We start from the raw sequence: 23,783 nt of genomic DNA, 5'->3' as shown, positions 1-23,783 counted from the left end.
ATCTCAGCCTCACATCTGAGTTCTTTTCAAGCACAACTTCAGGATCTCCCAGGAAAGTGGGGCCTAAGACCCACGGACACAGAGATGATTCACTAGCTACTTTCCCACTAGACATCGCTGGACACCATGAACTGCGCTGACCAAGGCAATAAAAACCAGAATATAATTGCCTTTCTTCCAAAGCAAACAGAAAAGGAGAAATGATCCAGGAATGGCATTCTCTCACTGCTGCACAGAATTTACTCACGCTTCATCACTCTTCTGCAGAAGTGATTGGGCAATTTGCTCCTTGAAGCCCACAGTTTCTTTGCAGAGTCCTGCATGCAGGAGAGCAGGGGCTCTGGGTCACACCTGGTTTAAATCCCAGATCTTCTATTACAGTGAAGTGACCTTGGGCAAGTTACTTTTCTCTGAGCCTCAGTTTCCTCATCTGTGAAGTGGGGAGGATAATAATAGTTATTATTTTATGAGGTTAGACTGCAAAGGTTCTCAACTGGGGGCACTTTTGCTCCCTTTGGGACACCTGTCAACGTCTGAAGACATTTTTTTTCTTGTCACAACTGGGTGTAGGAGGGTGGTGTTACTGGCATCAAGTGGGCAGAGGGCAGGAATGCTCTTAAACATCGTATAATATATATGATAGCCTCCCCACAACAAAGAATTATCCAATCCAAAATGTCAGTGGTGCCAGGTTGGGAAACCCTAGACAGGAGTGAATATTTAGCGAGGTTATTATGCATACAAAGCACTTAGAAACATCTGGTTTATTTTTTATAAGCTCTCAAAACACAGAAGCTACTATTCCTTGTGGAAAAGCATAGTCTTGCCCTTCCATTGCCGGACTTGAACCATGGGAGTGGGATGCGGAAATCCTTGAGTGCCGAGAACCCAGCTCACTGCTCCAGGTGTGAGTCATCCCATAAATACCAACTTATTTTATTTAAAGCGGAGCTGAGGCTGCACAACTGACTCAGGGCTAGAAGCCTTCCCAGGTTGTCGTGACTCAACTAGCTGGGCTGGAAGGAAGCAATTTTACCCCGAAGCTCTCCTTCCAGAAGATGCCAGCAGTTCAAGGCTCAGAAGTGCTCAGTGCTCACTTGCAGCGGGTGTCATGTTGTTTCTTACCTCACCTCACACACAGTTGGGCTTGGAAAGGCCTGGGGAAAGTAGCTGAAACCAGGAGTCCCAAATCTTGTCCTCACTAGTCTGTAGAGGTTTGTTCCTCTCCTGCAACCTGATGTGAAATTCCTTCTTGGGAGTTGCAACTTTGGGTCAACAGGTTCACTCTCTCCCAGTAATACACATTAGTGTTAGTGGATAGACTTAAAGACAGATAATATTGATAGGGTGGGTGGGTCGTCGCGGGGACCGAGAGAAGTGTCGAGGGAAGCTGGGTAAAGTACATGGGCACTGGGTGTCGTAAAGAAGGAATGGTGAAAGAGGGAGAAGGCAAAGGCAGGCCAGGGAATGTCTGCAGACTCTGGCCCTGTGCCCACATCTTTCCTGAGAAGCGGTGTGCCCAGAGGCAAACAGGTGGTGGAAGAGGCAAGCCCTGCATCCAGGCTTGCTGATACTGACCTGTAACCCACCATCTGGCCAAGCTCTACCTCTCCCTGAGTCACGGAAATGAAAACCCTGTGGTTGGAAGCAGCTTTAAGGGCCCCCAGCTTCTTTCTTACCCATCATTTCCCACGCCAGTCAGTAGCAGAGCCAGTTTATGCAACAGAGACTGTCCAGCTCCAAAGTATGGGCTCTATCTGGACCATGACCGCAAACACTTTAGTGGCCAGGCAAATGACATAGGTTAAGTGGTTGGGTGTAAGACAACAGGGGCTGGGGCTGTGAGGAGCTGCAGGCTCTGCTCGAAGGCGTTCAAATTCAATTGAAAAAAAACATTGGGCCAGCCAAACAAAACTTATCTATAGCCTGAGTGAGTGGGTGAGGCCTCTAGATGGTTAAGTTTGCTGCCTAAATGGTCTTCTGTATCCCCTGACAACCAAGATGTCTGTTGGATGCAGATCTCCAGAAAGACTTCAAGCTATGAACCACTGTCTGCAAAGTGGTCCTGAGCAGGTCTTTGCTCCAACACTTCCAGAGATTGGGTGATCCTTACTTCCCCAGACAGCCTTGAATGGGGCCTGCTTACCCATACCATTAGAGCCACTTACCACACCTGCCTGTTGTAGACCACTTATTGGGGTGGGGTGCCCAGGTAGGGGCATATCTTTTATTTTGCAAACTTTTTTTAAGCGTGGAAATATTTACTTTATTATAAATAAAATACAAGCTCACTGTGGAAACACTGGAAAATATGGAAAAGCAAAAGTTAGAAAAGAAAAACTATCCATACCTCCCTTAAGCACCTCCCCTACCCCTTCCCCAACGCCCACCCCCACCCACCATTCAGAGAAAAGCATTGTTGACACCTTGGTGCATATCCAGACTCCAAGTCCTTTTTTTAAATAAGTAAAGCTCTAATCTTCTTTCTGGCTCCATAACCTGTAAACCCAGCGAGGAGATGCTTCACGCACCGCTCACACCACGTTGCTTCTCTGGCTGTAGAAAGGGATTGCACCACGCCAGCCGCACGCTCTCACCAGACCTGGGTTTCAACACACAGGTCTGACCTGTGTAGGCCTTTAGCCCCCCAACCTCCTCGAGGGCAGGCACTAGAACCTATCTTATCCTCAGAGACTCTACAGCACCAGGCTCACAGCAAGTGCTCAATATAAGTGTTTCTAAATACACACCCCTGCCCCGCCCCGCTCCCTCCACAACCAACACATCTGCCTCAGCCGCTACGGCCCGGAGCAAAGAGGAAACACAACCAAAGCCTGGAGAGAAAACACGCCTCGCCGTCTCCTAGGTAACCAGGTCCTAGGTTGGGGAGGGGGGCCCACGCATGCGCACGCTCACCCTTCCTTCCCTTAACCTCCAGAAGAAAGCAACCCTGAAGACTGCCAGAAGCCGAGCGCGCATGTGTAGTTACACCAACACCCCTACCGCCTCCGCCTTCTGTCGATCCGTCAGCCCAGCAATCTCTTCTCTATAAACACTGTCCGGAAATAGTGCCCATTCCTGGAAACGAGGCCTCGTTAACCAATCGTTGCTTGGGGCAGTAGGACAGAACTGGCTGGGACTCGCTGTCTCATTGGTTAGATTGGAGGAGTGGGCGGGGCCAAGGGTCTAGGTGAGGCCAAAGCAAGGAGGCGCGAAGCGAGGCAAATTTGCTGCCGCCGGCGGAGGCGTGGCCCCGGGGATGGCCGGGAAGGCGCTGAGGGGGCGGGGCCCGAGGCGGGGCGGGGCGGGGCGACCGTGGGCCCTGAGAGCAGCGGTCGGCGACCGGCGGCGGGAGATCGAGGACGAGGGGAGCGTGACACTCGCTGGTGGGGGAGATCGGCGCTCGGCCGGTAGGTGACTGGAGCGAGTCCCGGGGCGAGGGGCAGAGGGGATGGGTCGCTTCTCAACCCGGGGCCGGGCTGCGGCCCGGCTCGCCGCCCCGGAATGGTGGGGGTCAGCGACGCGGCCGGGGGACCCACTCGCGCGCGGGCCCTCGGCCCTGGCGGCCGGCCGCCGGCGCTCCCTCACGCACGCTGCCGGCGCCACGGTCTCACGCCGTGCTCAACCAGCACACCCGCAGGCCACACGCTCGCCCGAAGCGCGCGCAGGGACGCCTTGCTTCCCCTTCTCCAACATCCTTGTTCCTCCGCGCCAAGCTGCCCCACCACCCGGCCTGCCCCTCCTGCTGTGTTCCCTGGATGCCCCCCAGGATGAGGGCTCACCTCGGCACCGGGCGGAAGGTGCCTTAACGCCGGCACCTTGGTGCGCCGGGTCCGTGAGCCCTCCCACCTGTCCGGGGAGTGAAAACCTCAGGCCTTTCCTGGGAAGTTCTGGGGTCACACCCCGAGCCTGGGAGAAGAGGCAGAACCTGCCCTTGCCACCCAGCGGGGCAGTGCAGGCTACTCGCAGCATATCCTCTTTCTCTCCCTGACCCCTCTGTAATTCTTCTGTCCACTCCACTCAGGACTTTATCTGTCGGCTCAGATAAAATATCCCACCTTGGAAGCCCATCGTGGCCCTGGCATCCTGCAGCCACCGGGCACCAGGCAGAAGGAGGCCACTTGTAAAAGCACAGAGAGTCCCACCTGCCCGGGAACCTCCTCGGTGCTGGGTAACTTCAGAAAAAGCCGATTTTTCCTAATTGAAGTTAAAATATTGCTCTCAGTCCTAAGGGTGGACTAGGGGATGAATGGAGAAAAGAGACAGAAATCAGTGGTGTAAATGGTAAAATTATTATTTTTTAACTGGGGGGCAGTGAGTACCTGTCCCTTGATTAAGAACTTGAAAAGCAGATGAAGCTAAATGATGAGAGGTGGGGCCTAATACAAAATAGAAGTCTGAAGTTTATTCCAGGAAAAATGTTGAAAACCCCTTGACTAGAAACATGGTCTTTCTGAAAGATGAGAGGGAGATAGTATCTTAACATTAGTGATGTGTTTTTTACTTAGTATCTTCATACCTGTAACCTCCTTTTTCCTTCAGATGTCTGTGTGATAAAGATAGTATTGTCCTGCTTTAGAGGTGAGGCACCTGAGGCAGGTGTGTGTTTGTCGGGGGCGGGGGTTAAATAGATCTTGCCTAATGCCTCATAGCTAGGACTCAGGGTGAAGACTTGAACCTGGGCCACTGGAGTCTTTCCCAGGCTCCTTGCCCTGGACCAGGACCACATTATGGGACTTAAGATGCAGGACAGAGGGAGAAGTGTTTGCTGGGGTATTTATGCTTTTAACATGAGAGAACAGGTGCTTGTCTTACAAAGTGTTTGGATTTACTCTTGCTGTTTTTTAAGTGATGTCAAAGTCAGTTCCTTTGGTGCAGCAATGCCAGACATGTGAGATTTTGAGACACCTTGAGGACATCCTCGTTTATTTTGAAGGGTGTGGTGAACTTCTCAGAAGGCCTCAAAGTAAAAGTACTAGTCTCTGACTTTAATTTTAGAAATATATACCCAGGTATATGTTCCAGCACTTTTGTGAAATCAGACAGCGGTAAGCCGCCAAGCTTTAGGTCGCCTTCTGACTGTTTTCAGAGTATAAGGAGCAGTTAGCTCTGAAGGGGGTTTTTTGCCCCTGGTATTGTCAGTTAGAGTTTGTGGGAGCGGCACCACAGAGACCCTGCCAAATGAGCCTTCATCTATTAAACAAAAATGTCTGGTTGGCCATTTCGCCTCAACAGACGGAGGTTTGGTTCCTCATTTTGGTTCTCCTGTTGAACACTGACTCCATTGTGATCTGCTTGGAGTGTTTGTATATCACTTAATGTTGAGAAGCAGGCCTGCCCTGATTGATTGTCCAACTCCAGGCAGCTGTTGTGATTTTGTTTGGTGCGTGGTAACAGTTCATCCTGACCATGGTCTGGTGAGAGACCTGTAGATATGTGAAAGAGGTAAAGCCCGATCCAGGGTTGTTTTCCTCATTGTTGGCACCCTCTTAAGAGTGTCCTATCACTTTGGCCTGCAAAGTCACTTTTAATTTCCTATTTTTTTCCTGTCTCTATGGGCAGCACATGAGCTTTCCTAACAGGCCTGGCTGCCTTGATGAAGAGCTGAGAGATTCATGTTGGTTGACCTGACACATGTTTTTTTCTGGGAGAGTAATTAAGAAATCTTAAAACCAAATTCAGTCCTAAATCAAAAGTGTAAGTCAGCTTGATACACACATAGGCAGCATCTTTTGTACCAATGGCTTCCATCATCTCAGAGGTGTTTTTTTTTTTTTCCTGGCAAAAGGTTAAAATGCAACTAAAATTCTGCTTTCATGATTAATAAGTCACTACCGCAGTTGTGTCTGATGCTTCCTGTTTGCCCCATTTTAGTATTTCAGTTAAACTGGAAACATCTGAGCCTTATGGGCACTTTTGATGGCACCAACGTGAAATTGGCGGGAAGGGGGACAGTTCCCTGTCAGTGGATTTAGGGAGCTTTAAGGATAAGCCAGCCTCTCTGGCCGCCGCATGCCTGAGATCCTTCAGCAGGGAAAGGAATGGGGGTTGAGCACCTTCAAGGACTAGGTGAGCGTTTAGAGTGATGCACGTGTGAAGGCTTTGCATTTGCCTGGTGATGCTGACTGAAATGTTGAAAGCAGTAGATTAGAAATGGAAGGCCAAACATAGGGCAGATTGTGTGGTAGAGCATTTCAGTTGAGCTGAGCGAGACACTGAAGTATGTTGGATTTGAGGTCTTCAGTTCTGGCCTTGTCTTACTGCCTGAGTGACAATGCAGAGAAAAGTCACTTTTTCTCAGAAGCCTGTGCACCCTTCTTTGTACTCTATCAGTAGTTTAAAAGATCCCCTTCCTGTGGTTGCCAAGGTGGGGGGGCGGGATTGGATTGGGAGTTTGGGGTGAGCAGATGCAAGCTATTACATATAGAATGGATAAACAACAAGGTCCCATTGTATGGCACAGGGGACTATATTCAATATCCTGTGATAAACCATAATGGAAAAGAATATGAAAAAGAATATATATATGTATAACTGAATCACTTTTCTATACACCAGAAATTAACACATTGTAAATCAACTATACTTGAATTAAAAAAAAAACAAAGATCCCCTTTCCCTTGCTATTTTATACCCTTTAATCTCTTATCCTCCTGACATAAATCCCTTGAAATTGTATGGCATCCAGAGTAATGGTACTTAGTGGCTATTTTCTGTATTTTCTCACAATACTCCCGTAAAGAAAGGCAGAGACAAAGATCAGGAATGTGAGGCCTAGTAAGGAAATAAAGGGGATGAGGTTACTCAGGAAATCAGTGTCATGCCTAGAAGCTAAACCCACGTTTCTTGATATCTAGTTCACTGCCTCTTCTACTAACTTACTCATGAAAGGGTAAGTTGTTTTCTTTTTTTTTTTCCAAAACAGGTCAGTTTTGAATATAACTAAACCAGGGTAGCTGCTTTATTTATCTATTTATGTTAACAAGTATTAATTAATAAGTGTTAACAATTAATTATTAGTTGATATTGATTGTCCATAATAATTATTATTAACAAAAGTCTAAAAGATGAATAGAGCATCCTCTGGGCGAGTCTGCTTATCCCCATTTTACAGATGCAGAAATTAAAGCAGAGTGGTCAAGTGATTTGCCAGGAGCGGTAGAGCAAGTCCACGGCATCTTCGTATCCAACTTGGGGGTTTAGGCTGTCGGGTCAGGTCCAGGTCTGCCACTGTCTGCCTGTGTGACCTCAGGCAAATCACTTCTCTTCTCCAAGCATTGGGTGCCTCGTCTGTACATACTTCGTGGTGTTGTTTTCAGTAGAAAAGGAGAGAATGTATGTAAAGTGCTGAGCTTGGTGCCTGGCACAGAATAAGTCATAGGACACAATGGCTATAACTGCTGATGGTGGTTGTAGTAGTAATCGCAGTACTAGTAGTTGCCGATTACCACTTTGACTAGACCTGTTTTCTGTAAGATGACGTCAGGAAGGGTCACACTGCCTGATAAGGGCAGTCATTTTCTCAGCAGGACCTCCTGGGGGACATTTCTTCTGTCTAGAGGGTTTAGCTCTCAGGTTTTCCCTGTCTTACACTAAATACTGCCCTTACCACCCTCCAAACGAGTCTAAAAAAGCTCCGGCTCTGCCTGCTCAGAGCTGGCGAACCTAACCCTTGGCCACCCTCGGCCCTCCCAGGACTCTGAGCAAGAGGCAGAGCTGAGCCTTTCTAGGGCCGTCCTGTGTCCCCCGTGCAGCGAAGTGGGTCTCAGCCTTAACTCTGGAGGGGAACAAAAGGAAAACACTGTGTAGAATATAAGTCAGCAAGGACCCATTCTTCTCTGTTTGGGAGACCAGGAGGGAAACCTGGGTTCTGTGGGGCAAGGTTCCCACCACCATGTGGCAGCCTCGGCTCACTACGCTTTGTCGACTTATTGCCAGTCTGGGGGCCCTGGATCCGCAGTCAGGGACTTGCAGATTTCCCTTTAAATCACCCAAGAAAAAAAACCAGTTTCACATTATATTTTAAATTCTTTTTTTTCCCCTTCTTAATACAAAACAAAAATACAGGCTCCCACCAGGCTGACGTTGCCTTTAAATAACATTTTGTTTTCTCTTGGGGAAGCTGCCTTCGTGGCCAAAGAGTCATTTCTAAAGTGAACTTAGTTTTTAGAAAAAATAGATTACCGGATGTCAAGCCTCGTGTGGAGCTCAGTTCAGATGAAAATGAAACCAGCAGATCTGGAGTGGCAGCTCCACACTTCACTTCAGGCTGGAGGTGAGAGGCAGAGTGTGTCTGGGCCCAGCTCGGTAACTCGTCGGCCCCACAGGGTGGATTTGATAGGCGCCTTAGTCATTTTCCAGGCAGCTTTGCTTAGGTGAGCAGAGCACTTTCTCTGGAAGGTGAGTCACCCTTGCAGGGGTGTAGGTGACAGGCCATTTATTCCCCAACTCAGTCGCAGAGGAAGTCTTGAACAGACCTTGTTGAGAAGCCCTCTGCCAAAGATCATGTTCATTTCGGTCCAAGGGCTTTGGAGGCAGGGGTAAGGAAGCAAACCGAAGGCTCCCGGAGCTTGTGGACTGACAGAGAGATGGATCCCCCGGCAGGGGGTTCCTGTGGACCCGGCACAGAGCCCAGATCAGCAGTGTCACTGCACTCTTGAGTCCAGCCACCTTGAGGGTGGAAAATAGCCCACTTGCAGTGAGAGTCAACAAAGAAGCAGGAGGGGAGCTTTGGCTCTAGGGAGCTGGGAAACCCCTTGGCAAAAAGCAGAGAGATACATACCATACTTTGGTGTAAAAGACCTTTTGGGGAACCCTTTTCTACCTGCTTTCCTTTTCGCCACCTGAGTTGGAGGCTCTGAAGAGTTCCAGTGATTAGGAAGGCTAGATTCAACCCTGGATTTCAGGAGACTTTGGAATTCTGAGCCTGCCATACTTCTGGAGCCAGTGTTTGGACTCAGAAAGAAGGCGCAGGGCTTCCCTGGTGGCACAGCGGTTTAGAATCCACCTGCCAATGCAGGGAACACGGGTTCGAGCCCTGGTCTGGGAAGATCCCACATGCCACGGAGCAACTAGGCCCGTGAGCCACAACTACTGAGCCTGTGCTCTAGGGTCTGCGAGCCACAACTACTGAGCCCACATGCCACAACTACTGAAGCCCACACGCCTAGAGCCCGTGCTCCGCAACAAGAGAAGCCACTGCAATGAGAAGCCCCGCACACCACAACGAAGAGTAGCCCCCGCACACCACAACGAAGAGTAGCCCCCACTCACCACAACTAGAGAAAAGCCTACGCGCAGCAATGAAGACCCAACACAGCCAAAAATAAAATAAATATATTTATTTAAAAAGAAAAGAAAGAGGGCTTCCCTGGTGGCGCAGTGGTTGAGAGTCCGCCTGTCGATGCAGGGAACACGGGTTCGTGCCCCGGTCCGGGAAGATCCCACATGCCGCGGAGCGGCTGGGCCCGTGATCCATGGCCGCTGAGCCTGCGCGTCCGGAGCCTGTGCTCCGCAATGGGAGAGGCCACAACAGTGAGAGGCCCACGTACCGCAAAAAAAAAAAAAAGAAAGAAAAGAAAAGAAAGAAGCGTCAGAGGGAACTCCTGAGCCATCTCTTCCACCTGGTTTCTGGGTGCTGTGCCTTCTGACCCTCTTACCACTAAAGCCGTGACCAAGTATCCTTCAAGGCAAAGAGTTTGTTCGGACTCTGTGTTCTAGACCAGTGCAGTTGGTGTTGAACTTGACTGCTGAGGGTCAAGGACCTCTCTAAGCAATGTCCAGATCACCCCACCAGGTGGGCTTGACTTCATTGAAGCCACAGGGGAAGAGCTAGTATTATCTTGTTTCCTTTATCTGTTGCAGGCTCCCCTCCAGGCCCCCCTACCCACACCTCATCCATCTGGACTAGCCAGCAGTCACTTTGGGTGGGCATGGCTAAGTGACCTTAGGCCTGAACCACTCTGTCAAGAAAGAGCTCTTTGAGTTATAGCCTGGAAATGATCATAACCGTTTGTGTGCTCTGTTTTACAAACGAGAAAATGGTGACCCCAAGAAGCTGAGTTGCCCAAGGCCACGCGGCTAGTTAATTGCAGAATCTGAACTAAAGTCCAGGCTCTTTGCACTGTGCTGTGCTGCTCCTTGAACAAAAGAACTCCTGCAGTAGGAATTGTACTTTTAACTAGCTCCTCCTTCATATCCACACCCAATCCCACCACTCCCGGCCTTCCTTCAAGCTTTGCCAGACCTGGGGAGGCTGGAGCCGAAGCGGCAGCTGCTCTGAGTCTAAGAAAAAGTAAACGGAAATCTATTTACTTGACACTCTCTTGTACCATGAGGTTCGTGTAACCAAAAGGAGGTGAAGGTTGTTAAGAAAATACAATTCTGGGCAGGGTTACCCGGAAGTCTCAAAGGTTGCCTACACCTGTAGGTCACTGTCTTACCTCACCAGGCAGTATCGTACCCAAAGTGGGTCTTTAGTAGCTATGAATGATTGATTGTGAGGCTGCAAACCCACTGGGCACCAAGAAGCTCCTCTGCATCTTTCTCCTGTTGTGTTACCTGTGGTGTGCAGGTAGCCAGAAGACCCAGAATAGTTGGGCATCATTCCCTCGGGATCCATCCAGCTCCTCTCAGTGAAGAGGCTCTTTCTTGTGGGCAAAGCTTGATGTCACATCTAGATGGTGGCCCCCATAAGTGCAAAGAGCTGTTGTATCTGAGATCCACCACCCACCTTCTGCTGACTGCGACATTTCCTTTTATCAGAACGGAATTAGTCCTGGTCAATACTAGGGATAGGTGGGAGGCTTGGGAGGAAGGGGGCTTTGCCAGCCTCAAATGAGGATGCTATTGCCAATTAAGATTAGAAATGGAGGTACTTCCCTGGTGGCACAGTGGTTAAGAATCCTCCTGCCAATGCAGGAGACACGGGTTCAAGCCCTAGTCCGGGAAGATCCCACATGCCGCGGAGCAACTAAGCCCATGCACCACAACTACTGAGCCTGCGCTCTAGAGCCCATGAGCCACAACTACTGAGCCTGCGTGCCACAACTACTGAAGCCCGCACACCTAGAGCCCGTGCTCCGCAACGAGAAGCCACCGCAATGAGAAGCCCGCCCACCACAACGAAGAGTAGCCCCCGCTCACCACGACTAGAGAAAGCCCGCACGCAGCAATGAAGACCCAGCGCAGCCAAAAATAAAAATTTTTTTAAATAATAATAAAAATATAAATAAAGAGTCTGCCTTCCAGAGATCCTCTGCAAACATTCGCTGTCATACCACAGGTCCCAAACCCTTTCCTCCCTTCCTGGGAGAGGACAAGAATGTGACCCTGTGTTGAAAGGGACATGTCCTCAAGCTGCTCACTCAGGCCAGTCTGTCAAAGGACGTATAGGGCAGCATCTGAAACGAGGCCATGATCAGGGTGCCACTGCTAAAGGGCGGAGCTGGACTGTGTACTTCCTTCCATTTACCCCTATATGTTGGAAGCCTTCTGTGGAAAGCCAAGTTGTTTGGGTTTCTTGTTTATTCTGAAGTTCCTCAAACTAGTTCCTCAAATTCAGGACCAGTCACCAATAACTACAATGAACTTGAAGCCTCTTCCCTTCCAAAGAGGCCAAGCCCGTCTTTCTCCATCTCCGAAAACAGGTAGACCCTGCTTGAAGCCAGTCCCACCTGTGAAAAGCAGAGTTACCAACCAACAGAGGAGGGAAGTGGTTGTGTTGCAGCAGGATTGACCATAGCCCAGGGAACTGCTCCTTGCTCAGAATCCAATCCGAAAAGTTAAATAAGGAAAAGTTTTTCACAAGCAGACCTTGCTTGCAATGATGACCTCAAGGCTTGGCAAGATCCAGAAGTACATTTTGACTCATCAAAGAAAGCTGGTTGTGTTTGGCACGGTTTTAGTGTTGAGGGCAGTTAATTGCACTATAATCTCAGGAAGCTGATGGTTATTGAGTGGTACGTGCTGCAGCCCCCACTTAATCAGAATATTCAGTTACACAAAATACCCCAACCTACAGATTTCAGTGAGCCTATGAAACTTTTGTATATAACAGACATTAAACATTCCTTGCTGTGTATTGTAGAAAATGAAGTGGTTGAGGTTTTCCTCAATACTACCCCGCCCCCCATTCTCCTGCGTAACTGCCTCTGTGGATCAGTGATGCCCCAGTGGCATCTTTTCTATGTACTGTTGGCTCTCCTGATGCAAAGGATTTGAAAGTTGAATTGAAAATGTCGTTGTAATACTTTTCTTTTAAAGTTTATACAATACCCTATATCAGGGCCTGGAGACAAAGTAATAACCATGTTTATGAATTTAGTAACTGATGCTCGAGGCTTTGCTATTAAAACCAAAAACAAAAAAACAGTAAAATAGGCTCAAGAAGCCTGGAGCCAGGCTTTATACAATGAATGGTGAATTTGAACTTCTTCATGCTGTTGGTCCCTGGGATGGGTCCAGCTGTGCTGGGCATGGGTGGGCTAAGGAACTGTACAGGCCTGCCACATGCTTGGAGTCTCTGATCCCCATTGCCATTTTAAAGTTGCTTTTTCCAAAACAGAGGCTGGCTGTGTTTATGCTTCCTAACTGAGATGCTTCCTCCTGGGTCGGTCCCTGGGTTTCTCATTAACAAACCTTTGGCTTGTGGCAGCTTCTGCATTTGGGTCCCAATTTTTAAAGCTTGAATCGTTTGAAAATGGATTCAGTGTCACGGTTAAGAGTATGGACTTTGACATAAAAGAGTCCCACGTGCAAATCCTGCTTCTGCCACTTCCTTGCAGTGTGACCATGGGAAAATTACTTGACCTACTGAGCCTCAATTTATTCCTCCATATAAGGGGAACGATACTAGAGTTATTGTGAGGATTCAAGAAGTAATACACATGTAATACATAGCAAGCATTGCCTAATGTACCTAATACATAGCAAACAATAATAGCTGTCATCATTATTTTTATTATTATTGACAACCAGCATGTAATTCTGTGTATGCATATAGCAGCAGGTTGTTGAAAACACCCAAAGATGTCCACAGGACAACTGATTTCGGCTCTAGGTGCCGAGGAGTTCTGGGTCCTTGTTCATTGTGCACTGGTGGGTCACTCTTGAGTCCATTCAGAGCTGAGGCACTGCCGGGAGGGAGAGGCTGGATGGCGTGTGCAGAATGCTCTTCAAAGAACAACCCCCTCAGGAATTCCCTGGCGGTCCAGTGGTTAGGGCTCTGCGCTTCCACTGCAGGGGACACAGATTCAAGCCCTGGTCAGGGAACTAAGATCCCACATGCAAGGCGAAGCCAAAAAAAACCCAAACAAACAAACAACACCCCTGTCATGGGTGGTCCTTTTCCTGCTGGCCGCTCCTGCCTCCCTGCTCTTGGGATGCTCCCCTCCTCCTTTGACTGTGCCCGTTCCAGACTTTCCTTCCAACACTAGGGCTGCTGGCTGGTGGTTTCAGCTCTGCCCAGGCGAGGACTGTCAAACAACTGGCACTTCCAGTCCCGGAAAGGACTGCGCATCTTGTAACAGCTTCCCTCTCACTGGAGGTTCTGCTAATGTTTCTAGAGCATCCACTGTGTGCCAGGCACCCTGCTGGGCATTTAAACATTGTTTCTTGTGTTTAATTGTCCTGTAAGATCCTGTTATGTACGTTTGAGGATCCTTATTTAACAGATGAGATACCTGAGTCTCAGATTAAGTTATCTGCCCATGGTTACACACCGGATTCAAACTCAGATCTTATTTTTTCTTTTTTTGCAGTACGCGGGCCTCTCACTGTTGTGGCCTCTCCCGTTGCGGAGCACAGGCTCCGGACGCGCAGGCTCAGCGGCCATGGCTCACGGGCCTAGCCGCTCCGCGGCATGTGGGATCCTCCCGGACCGGGGCACGAACCCGCGTCCCCTGCATCAGCAGGCAGACTCTCAACCACTGCGCCACCAGGGAAGCCCCCAAACTCAGATCTTTTGATGGCAAGACCATCCTGTTAAGTAGCTGGATGGCCATCCCTCAGGATCATTGAGTGCTATGTTGGAATAAATGATGTCCAGGGCCCTTCTGATCTCAAGGTCATTTTGAGATTCCTTGATCATCTATTTATCCATCCACCCATTTGCACCGACTAGATAAGCACCTTGAGGGCAAGGATAGTCTTTCTAGCAAATAACTAGTGTAGTGTTTGGTAACCACCTGTGCTTAACTGATGGCTGCTGCCTACTTCCCTGACATATAGAAACAGGAGAGAAGAAAGGGCCACTAACCCACTAAGAAAAGGGTTACCCAGGAATTCTGATCCCAGCAATTTACCACCTAGAGTTACTTGTAAGAGGGAATTCCCTGGTGGTTCAGTGGTTAGGACTCTGCATTTTCACTGCCGAGGGCATGGGTTCAGTCCCTGGTCAGGGAACTAAGATCCCACAAGCCGCAAGCCGTGCAGCACGGCTGAAAAAAAAAAAGAAAGAAAAGTGCACAAAGAAGTGAATAAAGGTGTTGTTTTGCAATATTACTTACAAGAATAAAAAATGGAAACAATTTGAAAATCCATCCATAGAAGAAAAAGTGCGAAAATGATAGTACATCTGTACCATAAAATCTTATGGAACCATTAAAAAGAATGAGATAGATCTACATACACTGAAATGGAACAGTATTCATAATTCATTGTTAAGTGAAAGAAGCAACATATAGAATATTATGTATGTATAATCCTATGTTTATTTTAAAAATGGTCCCAGGGCTTCCCTGGTGGCACCGTGGTTGAGAGTCTGCCTGCCGATGCAGGGGACGCGGGTTCGTGCCCCGGTCCGGGAAGATCCCACATGCTGCCGAGCAGCTGGGCCCGTGAGCCATAGCCGCTGAGCCTGCGCATCCAGAGCCTGTGCTCCGCAACTGGAGAGGCCACAACAGTGAGTGGCCCACGTACCTCAAAAAAAAAAAAAAAAAAGTCCCAAACTCTATGTTCGTATATGTACAGTAATGAAACTAGAGGGGTTTACACCAAACCTGTTTCTAACGTTGCAGGGAGAAGGGAATGGTGCAGGGATTTTTTTTTTTTAATATATACACTTTTTGTATTGTTTAATTTTTTATAATGAACAAGTATTATATTTGTATTTGAAAACAAAATAATGTTTTTTCTTTTTTTTTTTAAAAAAAGAGCAGTGTCAGATATACAAGGAAGCAGTGTCAGATATACTAGCCTGAAACCCTTGCCTCTTTCAGGTTCCCCGGGTTGGGACCAGCCCTCAGATCCTACCCCTTGACATCAGCAGCCACGGAGGGGCCAGTGGTTTTCTCTCAGGTCCAGTTCTGCTGTTTCCCACTCTTTATGGGGCCACTTGTGCCCACGAGCATGTCTTACCCAGCATCTTCACCGCTGCATACACTTGTCATTGGATGGGTATAAAGTAAAAGCAGGGAAGCACTGGCCATCAGAGTTGAGGACGGCTGGCACAGCGATCGCTGAGCACCTTCCTGCTTCTTGAGTCCCAACGGATGAAACTCACAGTCCCCCAGGGAAAACTAGAAAGAGAGTGAAATGAAAACCAAAACCAGGAGGGACAAGCTTACCCATCTCCAGCTTCTGTTTTAGCGGCCCTGCTGCCAGAACTCACTGAACAGCCCCCAAGTTTCTGGCAAGGTTTCCTGTGTGTGTGGTGTGTGTGTGTGTGCGGGGTGAGGAAGCAGTCGTCACGTATTTATGAAGCCCCAGTCACAGATGTGGACCAGACGCCTCCTAAGTTCTCATCCCATACCAAGAGACCTTATTTTAGTTACAGCTTGTTTTCACTGTAAAAGTAATACCTCGCAGAGAACATCTCTAGAGGGATATGTAAGAAACTGGTAATGGGGATCCCCTCAGAAGAATGGGGGAGTGGTGGGAGGGACTTATATTTCTCATTGTTTATCCTTTCTGTATTTTATTTTTACCATTTGGAAACATCTGTTGAAAAATGAAGACTGGGAAAAGTAGTACTTCCTCACTGCAAAAAATGTGAAAAAATTAGAAAAGTATAAAGAATATTACCACCACCAAGGGAGAACCATTGCTGCATGTCTGTGCTAGGTGTCTGCATTTTTATAAATGTTGATAAAATATACAGACACATGCTAGGTGGGATCATACCTTAGATATAATTCTGTATCCTTTTTCTGTTAACGTTGTATCCCATAAGCATTTTCCCATATAGTTAAATATTATTTGTAAGCATTTTTAATGGATGTACTATGACTTATTTAATAATTATCCTCCCTGTGTAATTAGACATTTTTGTTTCAGTGTTTTACTATTATAAAAATACACTGAACATCTTTGTACATCTTTTCCCATATTTCTATCTGCTCCATACTTCCTAGATTGCAATTATGGAGTTGTGCGCACAAGAAATGGCTATCTTCCCTTGGTGTATGATGATTTATCACATTTAGAGTTCTTTCACCTACGTTATTTTATTTAACGAGTAAAGGGAGTGAGGGTGAGGAGAGTAAGGGGACCAGGTGCTATCAGCGGGGACTTCCTGGAGGTGGAAGGCCTGAGCTTCGCCTGGGAAGGACAAGCAGGATGTGCAGCACGGTCCACACAAGGATGAAGCACACACGGAGACGTGTAGATCTGAGTAGCCAGTGGGGTGTGGAGAGATCAGACTGGCCAGAGCCAAACCCTGTGTTTAGAGAAACAGTGGTAAGACAGATTATGGACCACAGAGTTGGGACCAGACCCATAAGCAATGCACAGCCAACAGATGTCTTTGAGCTTGAGGTTATCTTAAGGACATCATGATTTAAGATAAGCTTGGCCTCATTGTGAGATGGGAGGGGTCAGGGAGAAGCTGGAAGTGGGTAAGGCCTGTGCTAATAGAATAGTGAGGTGACTTCGTGTCTTAAACATTTGAAAGGGCCTGTAGACAGCGGTGTTCCTGCACATGTGGGGCTGGTTAACCTTTTTTTTTTAACATCTTTATTGGAGTATAATTGCTTTACAATGTTGTGTTAGTTTCTGCTGTATAACAAAGTGAATCAGCTATACATATACATGTATCCCCATATCTCCTCCCTCTTGCGTCTCCCTCCCACCCTCCCTATCCCACCCCTCTAGGTGGTCACAGAGCATCGAGCTGATCTCCCTGTGCTATGCGGCTCTTTCCCACTAGCTATGTATTTTACATTTGGTAGTGTATATATGTCCATGCCACTCTCACTTCGTCCCAGCTTACCCTTCCCCCTCCCCGTGTCCTCAAGTCCATTCTCTACATCTGCGTCTCTATTCCTATCCTGCCCCTAAGTTCATCAGAACCTTTTTTTTTTTGCGGTACGCGGGCCTCTCACTGTTGTGGCCTCTCCCCTTGAGGAGCATAGGCTCCAGACGCGCAGGCTCAGTGGCCATGGCTCACGGGCCCAGCCGCTCCGCGGCATGTGGGATCTTCCCGGACCGGGACACGAACCCATGTCCCCTGCATCGGCAGGCGGACTCTCAACCACTGTGTCACCAGGGAAGCCCCATTTTTTTTTGATTCCATATATATGTGTTAACATATGGTATTTGTTTTTCTCTTTCTGACTTACTTCACTCTGTATGACAGACAGAGCTGGTTACCCTTGATGTGTGGTGGGAATTAGGGATGGTCAAAAATTTTATTCCATACATTTCTTCTACCTGGCAGTTTGACCTATGGAACTGGCAGTGAGATTGAGTTTTGTGGGTGTGACAGGTTTCTTTTTTATAACTGACCTGTAAGATTTTAATGATTAATGTATTACATTCACATTTCATATCCTCTTTAATGGGAAGTGCTTATGCAGAACTTGCTCTCCTGGGAAGCAGGCCTCAAGCTGGCGAGGAGGCAGGTGTTGAGATTCCTCCAGCTGCGTTTCACTCAGGGTGCTTCTTCCGATGTCTGTTTCTAGGTCCCAGTGCCCACTCCCTTTCTCTGCCGAAGGGGAAATTAGCAAGCCTTCCAGAGGCCTGTAACTTGTGATTTTATCAGCCCAGGCTGGGCAGGTGGTGGAGAGTTCTGTCCCAATGGCAGGATTTTCATTTAATGCCCAGCATCCACCATCTGCCCTTACGCTGTAGGTTCCTCCATCTGGAACTCTGCCCCTGAATTAGACACCTCTCGCTCTTCTGAGAATTTCACTCCTGGGGGTGTATCAGGACCAAGCACAATTCCATGATCTGGTACCTGAACTCCACAGGCAACCTCATCTCCTGTAGCTCTCGACAAGCTTTGCTCACCAACAACTTCAAGCTGTTTGTGATTCCTACATAGATGCACCCCTGTTCCTTAACTTTTGCCATCCCCTCTACTTGGAATACCCTCTCCTTTTTTCTTGGGAACTTCTCACTCACCCCTTGAGACTCAGCCCAGGTGTCACCTGCTTTAAGAAGCCTTTCCTGATCCCCACCAGGCTGGGCTAGCTGTCCCTCCGTGTGTTCCCACTGCATCTGCTATGTGTCTGTGCTGCCATTGCATCTCTGTGTGGTAAGAGACTACTTGTCTCTTTCCCCAGTAGACTGTAAGCTCCTCATTGGGCTGCTGCATCTTCTTCCTCAGTGTACACCCAGTGCTCAGCAAAGCCCCTATACCCAGCAGACCAATACATGTTCAAAGAATTCTGTGTTATAAGATCCTGCAGTTCTCTGCAGTGTGACAGGACACTCCAAAGGCAAGACCTTACTCATCCAGAAAGCCTCAACCTGCCACAAGTCTCTGGATTTAGAGGCTCCTTATTGCATGCATATAAGTGATTGTTATATCTTTTTGTCTTAAGTATTTGGTCTGATATTAATATTAAATGTTTTTGGTTAGTATTGGCCTGGCATATCGCTTTGCATCCTTTGTTCTCAATCTTTCTGTATAATTTTGTTTGGTCTCTTTTAGTTAGCATCTAGAGGGATCTTTTAAAATCCTGATTGTCTGACTTGAAAACTTAATGTTTTAAAGTGCTTTAAACTAATTTTTTTTTTTTTTTTTTTTTTTGCGGTACGCGGGCCTCGCACTGTTGTGGCCTCTCCCGTTGCGGAGCACAGGCTCCGGATGCACAGGCTCAGCGGCCATGGCTCACGGGCCCAGCTGCTCCACGGCATGTGGGATCTTCCTGGACCGGGGCACGAACCCGTGTCCCCTGCATCGGCAGGCGGACTCTCAACCACTGCGCCACCAGGGAAGCCCTAAACTAATTTTTTTTTGAGATTTTTAAATTTCTTTATTTTTGCTATTTTCCCAAAGGCTTGTATAATGTAGAAACCATCCTATATATTTGATAGAGAAACATGAAACTACTGGATTGTTTACTATTTCTGACTTATAAAAATGATGACTTCATATTGTTCAATCTAAAAGTTTCCTCATTTAATCACATATAATTTTAGTCTGTTTGAGAAATACTTTCCATTGATTTGTTTGTTTCATCTATCTGTTCTTGGACATTTTCTGTTTGGCGAAATGTTCATGGCTATCAAATGTAGTTTTTGTTTTTAGTGGTAAAATGAGCAAGTTATTTCTGTTTCTCTTTTACATTATAAAATAATTTTTTTAAATGTAGACCATATGTGCTTAGGTAGATTAAATTCTTTTTTTTTAATAGATCTTTATTGGAGTATAATTGCTTCACAATACTGTGTTAGTTTCTGTTTTACACCAAAGTGGATCAGCCACATGCATACATATGTCCCCATATCCCCTCCCTCTTGAGCCTCCCTCCCATCCTCCCTATCCCACCCCTCTAGGTCATTGCAAAGCACCAAACTTATCTCCCTGTGCTGTGCTGCTGCTTCCCACTAGCTAACTATTTTACACTCGGCAGTGTATATATGTTGATGCTATTCTCACTTCGCCCCAGCTTCCCCCTCCCACGCCCTGTCCTCAGGTCCATTCTCTATGTCTACATCTTTATTCCTGTCCTGCAACTAGGTTCATCAGTACCATTTTTCTTTTTTTTTTTAGACTCCATATATATGCGTTAGCATATGGTATTTGTTTTTCTCTTTCTGACTGACTTCACTCTGTGTGACAGACTCTAGGTCCATCCACCTCACTACAAATAACTCAATTTCGTTCCTTTTTATGGCTGAGTAATATTCCATTGTATATATGTGCCACATCTTCTTTATGCATTCCTCTGTCGATGGACATTTAGGTTGGTTCCATGTCTAGGCTATTGTAAATAGTGCTGCAGTGAACATTGTTGTACATGTCTCTTTTTGAATTATGGTTTTCTCAGGGTGAAACTAATTTTTTTTACATTCAATTGTTAATTAAATTGACCAACATATCGTATCGATTCCTATGCCTACCATTGTTTCTTGCATCCCATTTCTTCTCTGGTTTACTTTTCTGCTTGCCAGAGCACAGCCTTCAGTGCTTCTTTCCCTGAAGATAGTACCATCTTTCCTGGAGCTCTTGTTGCTGTGTTTGTGTATTGTGTGGATTTTTTTTTAAATTGTATTAAGAAAATGAAATGACTTGTTAAAACTAATCAAGTGAAAACTGGTAACATCCCAGGAACATGAACTTGAGTAACTCCACTAGAAGTCTGACCAATTTGTTGGTGACCCAGCCCTTACTGATAAGACCCCTCATTTTTAGTTCTTGTCCTTCCTGCCTACTCAGGCTAAGAAATTATTACCAACAGTGGGCAGATCCTGCGGGTAAAATAGGGGTAGTAATATGCACATGGGTAGTAATATTGCTCAGTTCCCGAAGTTCCAGGTACCTTTGCCAACAACTTTTATCCTAGAAAGGAACTAAGGATCCTTGGGTCCCAGGGGAAGGGGCCAGGAGTGTCCTGCCTTTAGCCCTAACCCCATGTTAGATGCTCTAGTTGTATAAATTGGGCCTTATTAGTTTCTGCAGGCAGTTTACCTCTCAGAGCCTTAGTTTCTTCATCTGTAAAAATATTACCAACCTTGCAGCATTGCTGTGAGGTTCATCAATAACATGGATAAAGCCCCTAGCACATGCCCAACACACAGAAGATGTTTAATGAATGGTAGTGACTATGACAGTCCCTGGCACTTATGAGACTGTCATTTAATACCTGTTGAGTGAATGCAGGAGCCTACCGGAAAAGGTTTCATTGAGGAGATAGGTTATAAAGGATAGGTGAGATCTGGACAGATAGTAATAAAGGAAGAAGACACTCTTTACAGGGAACAGGATGAGCAGAGGAAAAGAATCAGGCTCACCCGTTGCTGCCCTGCTCAGGAAAGTGAAAGGAGCAGTGTGGCTGGAACAGAGGCTGAGGGTGGGGGCTTGGGAGGGTAGGCAGGGCAGAAAAGGGAGCTGGGACTGAGAACACATGGGGATCTCTGGGTCCGCCTGGCCAGATAGCCGTTTTGCCTGGCCAGGTCACTCTGCCAGGCACTTGCCCTTGGTTCCCCTTCCTGCACACCCCTTGTTCTTGATAGGCAGAGGCTAGCCCAGTGTGGCCTAGTAGCCAGGCAAGCTGAAGGCTTAAAAGAGGAAGCATCAGAATGAGATTGGTTTTCAACTAGTATCTTATTAAGGAAGTTGAGTTCCTCTACTTCTGTTATTTGTCCCCTCTGGGCATTCAGAGAAGGACAAGTTTTTATTTCCAGATGAAATATCATGAGAGGGATTTGCCCTGTTCTGCCCTGGCCCCTCAGTGGACATTTTCAAGATGGCCCTACATTTCTCTTTGATATACAGAGAATCAAGGCTGAAGGTGTTGAGTGCCTTAGGTAAGGCTTGACACCTTGGCTGTATGATGCTGAAACAAAGAAGTCCCATTGTCTCAATGAGGGCGTTTATGAGCTTCTATTGGCCAGGCAAGGTGATTGGCATTTCATGTACTCTACCTCCTTCAGCCCTCAATACAGCTCTGAAGAAGCTATGAGAAGAAACTCAGTGGCCTGCTCAAGGTTTAGCATGAAGGCTGGGGAGGCAGCAGTGCACGTTCAGCCCCACTTCTGCAACTTGTCCCTGTTTCACTGTTCTGGCAGGCTACTGAACTTCTCTAAAGCCTCAGTTTTCACATCTGAAATTGACATTAATAGTGGCCGTGCTTAGTAAATATTGACAATTATCATTCTGAATTGGAGTCATCCAGCCCTCAAATAATCCTGACAAATCAGTAAATCAGTGGCATTTGGGAAACTAGAAGGAACCTCAAAAGGTTTCCTAGGCCACTAGTTTTAAGACTCTTTTTCTTGGAGACCTAGGATTCTGGGGAGGTCTGTGGTGGATGAAGGGAAGCTGAGTATGTGTGGCCCTTGCCCACCTTCTTCAGCAGAGCAGCTGTTTCTAATGTGAATTACGTAGCAGTTGCACGTTTCTTGCTCTTTTATATTGTGGGGGTTGAGGTGGACTTCATTTAATAAAAATGGTCCTGCTGCTTTTTAAAAAAAGCTTCCAAGGCTTGACCTCATATCTTGTGGTTCCTAATCTAGTGTTTTTACTGACCTTACTAAAACAGGGAACTGAAATATGATACATTTTAGAAAGGTTGTCATCAAAATTTTAAACATTATTCTTGTACCTTCCAGTTAATCAAGCACTCATTTAGTCTAAACCCCATTCCTCTCCCAGAATCCTAGGAACAGAAATTTTGCTGTCAGAGAAAGCACTGCTATCATAGCCTCAGACGAGAACTGTCTAATAGAACTTTCTGCAGTGATGGAAATGTTCTCTGTGTGCACTGTCATATACGGTAGCTAGTGTAACTGAGGAACTGATTTTTAAATTTTATTTTAAATGAATTGATTTAAATGTAAATAGCCATGTGGCTAGTGGCTGCCATATTGGACAGTGCAGCCTTACAGTATACAGCAGGGGTCAGATGGCAGTCCCTGGCCTCTGGGCATGGGAATCATCCAGAGAACTTGTCAAAAGCACAGATCCTGGGCCTAATGCCCAGTGGCTGATTCAGTAGACCTGGGGCGAGTGCATCTGAGGTGGTTATTCTAACTTGCACTCAGGTAGGAAGGCACTACATTAGTGAGCTTTACCTCGGCATAAAAATGTGGCGCCAGAGCAAGCATTTTGCCCTGGCCTTGATCTTCTGGGGAGGCTAGAGCAACTTTCTGAGGAATGTCAGACCCTTGGAGGATGTGATGAAAGCTATGGACCTCTTCCCCGGAAAAAGACAAAAATAGTTTCTAGGGCTCCCAGACCTCCTTGAACCCACATTAAGAACACCTCAACTTGGACTGAAGATCTTTACTAGCTGGTGAGGGAGTTGAGCTTGAGCCCAGGAGCCTTGTGACATGCAGGTGTGTCACACAGATATGCCCAAGGGTTAATCTGGTACCATCCCGCTCATTCCTACCCCCGGATCCCTCCAGGGGGTCACGGAGGCACCACAGAAGAAAGAATAGGCAGTGTATGTGGATCAGGCCCTGAAAGAATACTGAATGAGTTCTGCCCCTTTCCTTTCCCCTTATGTTTTCATAGCCTTGTGGGTGAGCTGAGAGGGTGTGGCTATTGTCACTGCTCATGTCCTCAGCTCCGATACAGAGAGCAGAGGGAAGAATGCATCTGGGGCCTGAGTGGAGCTGTGGAGAGAGTCCAGCTGAGTAATGGATCAGGATTTTGACTTGCCTTCAAAGGCAGAGACACAACGGGCTCCCACTTAGTCCTGACTTCCCACAAGCTGCAGGAGTGAGAGAGAAGGGGCAAAGCTGCGGGGCTCTGGGCTGGGGCAACGAGCCAGGGACCGAAGCCCAGAGCTGGGCAGGCCACCCAATCAGCAGCCCCAGGCTTAGTGCAGAACCCCATTTTTTGTAGATCAGAACCCACGTAGAAGTAGGGAAGAGTGAGGAAGCAAGCG

The 23,783-nt window shown here is 47.2% G+C and overlaps 1 protein-coding gene across 2 annotated transcripts in view; it reads left to right on the top strand.

Moving 5' to 3' along the window:
- Positions 1–3,299: 3,299 nt before the first annotated feature.
- The window catches only part of MAP3K14 (mitogen-activated protein kinase kinase kinase 14), a 43,362-nt gene continuing 22,878 nt past the window's right edge, over positions 3,300–23,783 (top strand). The window contains exon 1 of one of the 2 annotated variants that reach the window (XM_032615362.1): positions 3,300–3,410. The gene's annotated coding sequence lies outside the window, so the exon portion shown is untranslated. The remainder of the gene's footprint in view (positions 3,411–23,783) is intronic. The other variant, XM_032615363.1, reaches the window with a different exon arrangement.

Source organism: Phocoena sinus, chromosome 20, assembly GCF_008692025.1.
Source record: "Phocoena sinus isolate mPhoSin1 chromosome 20, mPhoSin1.pri, whole genome shotgun sequence".
Taxonomy (NCBI): domain Eukaryota; kingdom Metazoa; phylum Chordata; class Mammalia; order Artiodactyla; family Phocoenidae; genus Phocoena; species Phocoena sinus.
This window is presented reverse-complemented; position numbering and strand designations above follow the sequence as displayed.